Raw genomic sequence first — 10352 nt, 5'->3', positions numbered from 1 at the left:
ATCATGTATTCCTTCAGTTTTGTGTAGCTTCTCTTGCCAAAATTATCTCCTACAAACATTTCCTCTCTTCGGCGCTTAATACTGTAACACGGACTGGATGAACGGGGAAAATAATCACCACTAGAACTTACCGTCTAATGCTAGTATCTCCGCTTCAACTTTCTCCCTGTCCCAATTGACAGTTACCACCATTCCTGCAGTTAAATCTAGGTCTTTCCCGTTGATTATTCGCGTTGGTGTGATTCCGGTCTTTTGCTCTTCCGGAAAGTAAAACAGCGCATTTGATGGACGCTTGCTGGTCTGTTTGCGCAGCAATCTGATGGAAATGAATACTCTTAATGATGATCGATCGATGACAAGTACCGTAAGTGATAGCAATACTGAAGTGAGTTGGCTTCTGTCATTCATCATTTTATACGGTTTTAATTGGATAAATGGAGAGTGCCAACTTAGCATATGAATAAGTCACACGAGTTTGTGTTTTCATCTTTAATGAGAAGATGTGCTGTTGAAGTTCATTGACAGCAAGAGTGTATTGCCACGGCAGATACTAATCACCAAAAGCGATTTGATCTCTTCTTTAGGCAAAAGGGTAGCGCCATCATCCTTTTAGTGAATGAGTATGTACCACGATCATAGGTATACGACGATTGTAGGCCAAGTTGTTGCACCTATAGTATGACTAGGGCAGTGCGGATCTTAGATCGTCAACTGTTGTTTTCTACAGTTGTGCTAACTTCTGCCAATTATTTGCTGTTAAAGACGTCACAATGGCTCGCGCAGGTTGTTGTTTGGCTCAACTATTCATACCCCACTCTCAATGAAACAGTAGTTTTATGTAAGTTAAAGATGGTCAAAGAATTCAAATAAAACCTTAAGCGAAATTTCGGCAAAAGATATTGCGTTTGTTAGTGTAGCAATCAAAAAGTTTCAACAAAGTCTTGTAATCAAAGCCGTACCGTGATCGCAGAAGTTAATATTATTGCAGCTATCAGAAGCTTTATCTTTTTATGGCAACAGGGTTCAAACTGAGATATGGAGTATCAATTATGGATAAAAACAAAATCAAAACTGTGAATTAACATAGACAGCGAATTAGGCATGTTAGTAGCGAACGCCAATGAGCGCACTCGGCGTAAACCAAAACAGGTCTCTCTCGCGAGTGAAAATGTGGAATCTAAACCACTTTACATCGAGCACGCTAACAAACTCGCAGGCTGCGAAGTATTTTATTAAATCTCCATTTTCCTGTGTTGTGGTAAAAAGTCGACAAACAGAAGTTCTTGCTATTAATTCTCACACTGGATCATCGATCCCCATGTGCTGTGAAATTAACATACGATGCTTTCACTATGTAAATAGTTCTGAAAACGCTTTCATCTGTTGTCTGATCCGCTACTCTGTACTCATCACATTTACACATTTAGAAACTATATATAATCGAACTGACTTTTTTGTGGAACGAACAAGTACCGTGACAATAATTGTACCGCTTGTATCAAATTATTTACATTTTTGACAGGTTTTGAACGGATAGCACAAGCGGTTGCAACGGGTGACAATTTTTTTCGCACGGATAGCCCAAGCCGTGCAAGTGGCTGCATTTTTTTTTTCGCACAGATAGCCTGAGCCGTGCAGACGGATGCAATTTTTTTTTCGCACGGATAGCCTGAGCCGTGCAAACGGATGCAATTTTTTTTCGCACGGATAGCCTGAGCCGTGCAAACGGATGCCCAATCCGTTTGCACGGCTAATGCACGGCATACACACGGCTATCCGTGCGAAAACGGCAAACCGTAAGGAACGTTGTCGTGTGAGAGGTCACATATGAAGCATTGCCTTATCCCCTCTCCCTTCCGCTGACTTTTTAATACTTTCAGTGGCTTCAAAAGTGCAAACATTGATCTCTAGATTTCTTGTATGTATTTTTCTTGCATAGGAAACACTTTGACCAATCGATATTTTCGGCTGCAGAGTGAAATTATGTACCACCTTCCCTACCCTGTTCAGTAACGGAACTCTCAATATGGGTATCAAAATGCTTAGATTCGACAGTACAAGCAGCAAGCTGAATGTTATGTGCAGTCTTGACGGAATCATAACAGACGGATTTTATCTACGAGTTTACGTGTTTTTGGATCACAAGCAGGGATAGCTATTGTACTTTCTACATATGCTGGCTCAAAAAGGTCACCACTACGAACACTTTGGCGTTCTGAAACCTTCATTTCAGCCTCTCCTTCAGTGGTGTCAAAGACAGACTTTGACAACTCCTCGTCACTTCCAGGGTCTGCCTTGTACAGAAATTGAAATCCTTGCTTTACTTTCAAATACATGTACAATAATCCCCATCTAGCAATTTTTTTGACAACTGCGAAGTTGTATTCCATTCCAGGGCCCAGAAATGTTGAAATGGTTTTGTGCCGTACTTTCACGAATTCAAAATCATTTGTAGCAAGTAACGGGAATTTTCCAGTCAATGACTCCCTCACCTTGCCTCTGATCGTGCTTTCGTCATCATCCTCTTGCAACATTAACACACTGGACGTTATCACAGAATCCCACTTCAGATGGTTTGGTACGTCCACCTCATCATCCTCAAAGCATCACAACAAGGCAAACTCTATTGCCTTCTTCTCTTTCTTAGACTTTTCATTACCTTGCCTGGGATGCTGATAGGTGGCACCAGCTGCTGCTCGGAATCTGCCTTGTCTATTAAGACCAGATGATGAGCTTTGCGGAAACATGTTGTTAGCTTGTTGCAAAGATTCTTGCAGTGTTGCAGAGGACGGGCCTGAATCAGATACACTCGTAGGTGGGCCTGCCGGGCTTGCATTACCTGCAAGAATTTTCGAAGCTTTATAATATTAAGTAACTGAGATACCCTGTTTTTCTTTTCGTTGTTCATATCCTGAAAGCTCATGAGAAAACCAAATGGCTGCCAAGGCGGGTAGATTTGAGAGTGAGGCCACTCAACAATGAGACTACCCTGGCCAAGCTCGCCATGGGAAGTTTCAATGAATTCGAAAGGTTTAAATGACTTTAAAGAAAGTTTAAATCAAATACGTTTCAAGGGAAAGATTAAACAAAATTTGCCTCAAGGTTTAAATTCACAGTTAAATCGGCTTAAATTAAAGCTGTTTCAAGGAAAATTAAATATTGCTACAAATGGGCTGCCATATTATGTACAAACCTTGTCTTCATTGTTCTGTGCTTGAGAGCATGCTTGGGAAAGCGTTGTCTAGTTCTTGCTTCCCTTGGCGTTTTTCTTATTCTCGTCTTGTTGGATGTGCCTCTTTTCATCACCAATACCTGGTTTCCCACTGTCGATAACTTTGTTGCACAATGTGCAGCGGAAGATGTGTTTCTCGTTCTTCACTGGAACAATACAAGGCCACATTTGTGTCCATGTATAGTTTAAGCTGGCGCTTTACATAAATGACCCAGTGAATTTCCTTTTGACGACTCTATCACTAAGCTGTCTTTTTTTAGGAGGAGAGCTACATTTAATGTCCTGTACTGGACCAGAAGATTTCCCCATGGCAGGAGATGCCGTTTTTGATGTTTCAGGCACTAGCGGTCCAAATATTGGTGTTACTGGTATGTGTTCATGCATTGTCGATCAATTAGTAAAGCTACAACTATGGGTTATAAGGAAGATATGGGACAACGAATGATGTGACTAAATGTGTACATGTGCCACTTGCTAGAATAGCTTCCCCACGGACATCATAGGCGTTTGAAATACGAACAGCTTTGGATAGCCCAGGCGTGATGGACGAGGTGTCAAAGCTTGATTCATACAGCTTGGCCATACAGGAGTCTAGACTGGTCAGACGTTTAAGATGTTGGTTATCCAGGTAATTATTCTTTTTCAAGCAAAGCTCAAAAAATGTCCGAACCCTGAGTTCGATGTACAGGTCCTGATTTCCAGTAAGGGCAATGGAGACCGCCCTAAAAAAAGGCAGGATAGTGACTGGCTGGCGCAAATGGTGGAATCAGCTGAGTGGCCACTTTTATCTGCTACTCCTATAACCCAAAAATTAATGACGTAGGTAAGACCACTCAATTCCAAAATTTACCTCTCTATCCGTTGGCTATCACAACAAAACATATTTCTAGGACAGGAAAAAAGAACAAACATATTAACTCATTTAAGGACGTTCGCGCCAATTGTTTCTGCGCATCCTTACTGCGCACGCAAATGCACACGCCACGTCATACATGAGCGTGCGCGCTAAGTAATAAAATGAGAACTGATAGGGCAAAAGGCCATTGCTATAGCTTTGCCTGGATTTAACGGTCTTGGACGTTCGGTGACCCCTATTTTTCTTTGCAGAAACGGATTTTATTTACAATTATCTCCACGTTGTCCAAAAATGAACAAAAAATCAATTTGGGAAGTTCAAAAAATTTCAAGATTTCTGCTCACGGGACATCAAATCCTCCATCTTGCGGCTGCAAGACGCGTGAAACTGTGGTCGCTAAATACGAATTTGATCTTTAAGGGAACCTCACCAGTTGACTAAATTCACTTAATTAGTCCACTTAAACAATATTTGGCAGAGATTTCACTTCAAAGATTTAATTGCAATATATTTGGGTTTACAGACACTGGCCTTATTCGATAACGAAGCCCGATTTTGTCACATTTTGGGTGTTTTTCCGGACATATGTGACCGTCCACGGGAAAACCAACAAAAAGGTGATGACACGGGCACGCTATTTTAGCACGCTAGACAAAAGAAATTTTCTTTAACACAGGAGTGCCGTGTCGTAATGCACGCCTCATTAAAATTTTCTTTTGTCTGATACTACAAGTTGTAAACAATAGAGCGTGTTATACCAAACAAAAGAGCGTGTCAGCAAAAGTAAAATCGAGCACCGCGTAAAAAGACACGGAGTGAGTGAAATTGCACGACAGCTGCGCCAAAACTCTCGCTAAAAAACCAAGTATATAAACACGCTACTCCCAAAGCCGAGTGAGGGCCGACTTACCTGCCGAAATAGCTGAAAAATCCCGCAGAATACAGTATTGTGCAAAAGTAATGCAAACGTATTTCGCCGAAATTCGCGGCTTTTCCTGGCTTTTCGACGAATTTTTGATGTAAGCGAATTTTCAACGAAAAGTCATGATAATTCTTAAGGCCTATTGTTTCCAACTACACCGAATTTTCGAACGAAAATTCCCTCGGAACGAAAATTGACTTCGAATTTTCGTGCGAAAAATCGCTCTATTCGATAAATGACCTAAAAAAAATTGAGCGAAATTTCGCTCTTTATTTGCTGTTTTCGAACAGTCCCACGTATTTTCTGGACAAAAATTTGCCAAGTTCGAATTTGCCGCGATGATTCTTTTCTGCCGTCATTTCACAATGTGTAAGCTCTACAACAAACTCTTGTTCGTGAAGCAATCACAGTTTTTGTTGTGTGAGGCAATCTTTTTTTTTTTTCGTTGGAAATAGCCGATTAAACTGTCGGATCATTGAATCTATTTTCGATACGACTTTATTTACGCTAACCTTAACGCGTTTATTTACGCGTACATACGCTTGTTCAGCGATGTTGTTGATGGCGGCCGCCGATTCATGTCACAAAAATTCGCTGCTTCAAATTTTGTTATCTCGAATTTTCGTTTGGTTACCTCGAAAATTCGCTACTTCGAATTTCGCTATCTCGAATTTTCGAGAAAGGTCGTGAATTTTTCGCTTCAAACCCTACGAAAAATCGTTCGAAAATTCGATGACTTTTCGTGGAAAATTCGCTAGAACAAGGGACGAATTTCGACGAATTTCGTTTGCATTACTTTTGCAATTTTACGGTGCCTGTTTTGGCACGCATCTGACACGCAACACGCCACGCTAAACAAAAGGTTTGGAGTGTCTCAGTGTGCAGAACAAAAGCCACCGTGACATCTATTGTGCTACTCATTAAATATGCGCATATGGCGTGTTGTATGTCACGCTCAGCGTGCCGTGTCATGCACGCGTGCCCGTGTCATCACCTTTTTGTTGGTTTTCCCGTGGATGGTCACATATTCTCTCCAAAACGAAGTCGGTGACCTCCCATTTTTTTTACATTTCTGACATAACTAACTCATCATCTTACAGTGGTAAAAGTTTCAGAAGAAAATCAATGTTGAAAAAATTTCGCGCGAACGTCCTTAAATATGCTATACCTATACCACTAGTTAAGTGATCCGTGGTAAAAGGGGGTCAGCAACGTTACATTCCGTAAATATAACCTTTGTATACTAATGGATGTTGATTATCCAGATGTTGGTTATCTAGATAATTATTCTTTTTCAAGCAAAGCTCAAAAAATGTCCGAACCCTGAGTTCGATGTACAGGTCCTGATTTCCAGTAAGGGCATTAGAGACCGCCCTAAAAAAAGGCAGGATAGTGACTGGCTGGCGCAAATGGTGGAATCAGCTGAGTGGCCACTTTTATCTGCTACTACTATAACCCAAAAATTAATGACATAGGTAAGACCACTCAATTCCAAAATTTACCTCTCTATCCATTGGCTATCAAAACAAAACATATTTCTAGGATAGGAAAAAAGAACAAACCTATTAGCTCATTTAAATAATCTATACCTGATAACACTAGTTAAGTGATCCGTGGTAAAAGGGGGTCAGCAACGTTACATTCCGTAAATATAACCTTTGTATACTAATGGATGTTGGTTATCCAGGTAGTTATTCTTTTTCAAGCAAAGCTCAAAAAATGTCCGAACCCTGAGTTCGATGTACAGGTCCTGATTTCCAGTAAGGGCAATGGAGACCACCCTAAAAAAAGGCAGGATAGTGACTGGCTGGCGCAAATGGTGGAATCAGCTGAGTGGCCACTTTTATCTGCTACTCCTATAACCCAAAAACTAATGACATAGGTAAGACCACTCAATTCCAAAATTTACCTCTCCATACGTTGGCTATCAAAACAAAACATATTTCTAGGACAGGAAAAAAGAACAAACATATTAAGTGGCAGTCCCGCTAAAAGCGGTCCTCGATTTCGCGACCAAAAATAGTTTTCGTTTATTTTTTGTCAGTGAAGAGGCTATGGTACGCATATACCAAAATAGCTATTTTCATTTTTAAATTATTTTTTTAAGCTCTGCTACAATCCAAAAACGAATTGGGGCCGTCGCGGCGTCTCGCAGGTTGTTAGAAAAACTCAAATTGTCGGATTTTGAGAGGCGCGCTGCAAAAAAGCGAATGCCCGCAAGAAAAATCTGTTTACGTCATTTTGCTTAGTTTACCGTAGATAGTTTACAGACAAAGTGTAAACATCTTTGATAAAAAATTGAACAAGCTAGAGTAGTTCAAAGACCTTCTATTCTGCAAGTTTATTTTAAACCCTGAATGTAAAGAAGTTTTGTGGGAAAATATCTCAAACGTTGCGGCCTAAATCTGGTATAAAAATCACATCAAAGTTAAGTTTTAAACTTATTTTATTGGTTCATAGGCTCAGACTTGCGGGTATCCTCTAGGATTGCAAACGACGGCAGATTGTAATCTGCCATTGAAAGTTATTTGCATAATTAATGACCGTGACAGATGTCACGATTCTACAGATTTAAAGTTCCAAAAATTGCCTCTTATGACACTTAAATTCGTCTGCAACCTCTAAAAGGAAGTTATCAAGCTGATTTAAGTACTTTTGAATCCAAAGAGATCCTTAACAGGGATGAATTCAAGCATAATAATCAACATCATTAACTTTCGGGTATCACTTGTAACTACCAACAGTATGAACAAACGTTTTGGAATGCTCTATCTCATATCTAAATCAGCATTTGATTCAAGCTCTCTCAGTATTAAGAATAAAGTTAAAAAAAAAACTTTTAGAAAAGCAACGTAAATTTTAATTCCTTTCCTCAATTTCAAGGTGAATCTCACCTGTGGTGCAACAAACATTCATCGGGCTGACAAATACGATTTCAAGCCAAAAAAAATCAAACTTGTCTTTTAACTGTTGACGGTAAAAAAGAAGCCTAATTGAGATTACCTTTTCTTAAGGTTTTGATGAAAGACATTTATCCAGCCAGTTGAGATTAACGCTTTGGTTGTAGCTTTTCGTTAATTATCACAATCGGCCAGACATATACATCACGCGACGAAGTGCGCTCTCTCTCTCTCTCTTTATTGAAACCAAAAAAACTTTGCGATAATAATATTCACTCTTCCTCTACAGAAAAATTGACCCTAATGTCAATAATTTTTCCTACTTGAAATACTCATTTTTGACTCAACATAACCAGCAAACTGACGTGACGTCATGTTATTATTGCTCTGCGTAAAAGCTGTAAGACACTTAGGGTGCGTTCGTTTGACCATATTCCGGAATAGGAATAAATGGAATGTAAGTTGAGAATCCTTTGTTTTTACGGACATTCACACTAAAATTGTCAAACATGTGCTAAAATGCTATTTTAAGCATATTTTTATAATCCTTGTTGCTCCGAAACGCGGCAAACATACCGTTTTAATCATCACTCCACGTATTCTTATTCCGCAATAGGGTCAATCAAATGCGCCCTTAGTCTATCTGTGTGGCTACATTTTTGTTTGTATCCATTATTTGAAAACCTGTTTGACTAAATCACAGCATACTATACCTAGGGATTAGATATCATTAGAAAGGCGACCCACCCACCCTTCTACCTCAGTTTGCCAGGGTACTAATCATAATTCGCGCACATACGAGTTCACTTCTACAGGCAACAACACAATATTGTTTATCTATGGCTATGTACCAATTTCCTACGCCAAATATGTTTACTCTTTTGTTCTGAACGCAACTTTAACATGTATTTTAACTTTATACCACACGTGCCGCAAAAAGAATCCTGTTTAGGACATAAACATTCATAAACATTCGCTAACACCAAGACGATCTTCTGAAACTATTGCATTACTAACATTCTACTTGCGACATTCATATTCCTTGACCGCTTCCTTTAATTTGTAAATTAAAGTGGCCTTCACATCCTTAACCCTAAAAGGAAGGTCGAGGTACACACAGATGGCCTTTAATGTAGCTACATTAAATTTAGAGAGTGCATCTGATTTGCTGAGCTCGCAAATGTCATAGCCGTCATAGGTTATTGGGTGAATAAGTCCTATTTCGGTGACAACCTCGTCTACGGCCATTTGCCTGTCTTTCTCGGTAAGGTATGCCATTTCGTCTTCAACAAGGCCGTCATGGTCATCATCCCCGCATTTCTGTGAAGATTTTTGCCTTTTGCTGGCTGCAAGCCGTGAAAAGAAACCTTGTATTTGAGCTTTCGACAACCATTCACTTCTTTGAAACTTTCGTTGTCCTTCACTGTTTCTTGCTACCCGCATGTCAGCAGCCACTTGCGCTGGATCGGCTTTTCTACCTGTGTCCTCCCCAAGGTCAAACTTTGCTGTGAGGTAGCTTTTTACATTTTCGGAAAATCTAGTACCTCCTCCTCTTGGCTTTTGCAGTGCCCAGCCCAAATCACAAGGTTCATTCCCTGTTTGCTCGCAACCCGTTGCTTCTCCAGTGGACAATGACAATTGTGATTCAAGTGTTACAGACAAAAACTTTGCTGCCCAATCGCGCGTCAGATTATCATACAAGCTCTCGGAGCCTACTTGCTTGTCGTGCTGACCAAGAGTTAGAGTTAGAGAAAGGTGAAATTTTCCGTATATTTTTGTTCAAGATTGTGGTACTTTGGCTTTACTGATGTCTCTGAGAATATATCAAGTTTTCGAGAAAACTGTAAAATGCACAGGAAAAAGCTAGATATTAATAATAGTTTCTATTTTGTTTCTTTTAAATAGTTTTTAAAGAGCTACAATTGCAATCATCTTTCAACATTTTACGCTTAATAAGGGAAATGAGTCTTAATTTGCAGTCCGTTTCAGGCCTCGACATTTACATCTTACGCAGTTCGAGTAACGATACATTAATTATAACCTTAATTATAACTTGTAGTCGATTCTTTAGAAATTGGTACAGGAGAGGTTTCAAAAAGGAACTTGTTTTACTCAGTTTTGGAGTGAACTGTGAACTTATATTTTCTGTAAGACAATCTTTTCGTTTTTCATTCGCCGGCAACTATTACAAACAAATTAATGGTGTAGCGATGGGCACAAGAATGGGACCTAGCTAAGCCAATCTTTTTATAGGATATGTTGAACACCAATTTTTTAATCAGTACAACGGCCCCAAACCTGAACTCTACGGCTGCTACATCGACGACTGCATCGGCACTATTTCATCCAGCAGAAAGAACTCGATCAATTTATAACCTCCGTCAACTCTTTTCATATCCGGCTCTTAATTATACCTGGGAAATTTCGGAAACTTCATTGGCT

Source organism: Montipora capricornis, chromosome 4 (assembly GCF_036669925.1).
Source record: "Montipora capricornis isolate CH-2021 chromosome 4, ASM3666992v2, whole genome shotgun sequence".
Classification (NCBI taxonomy): Eukaryota; Metazoa; Cnidaria; class Anthozoa; order Scleractinia; family Acroporidae; genus Montipora; species Montipora capricornis.
This window is presented reverse-complemented; position numbering follows the sequence as displayed.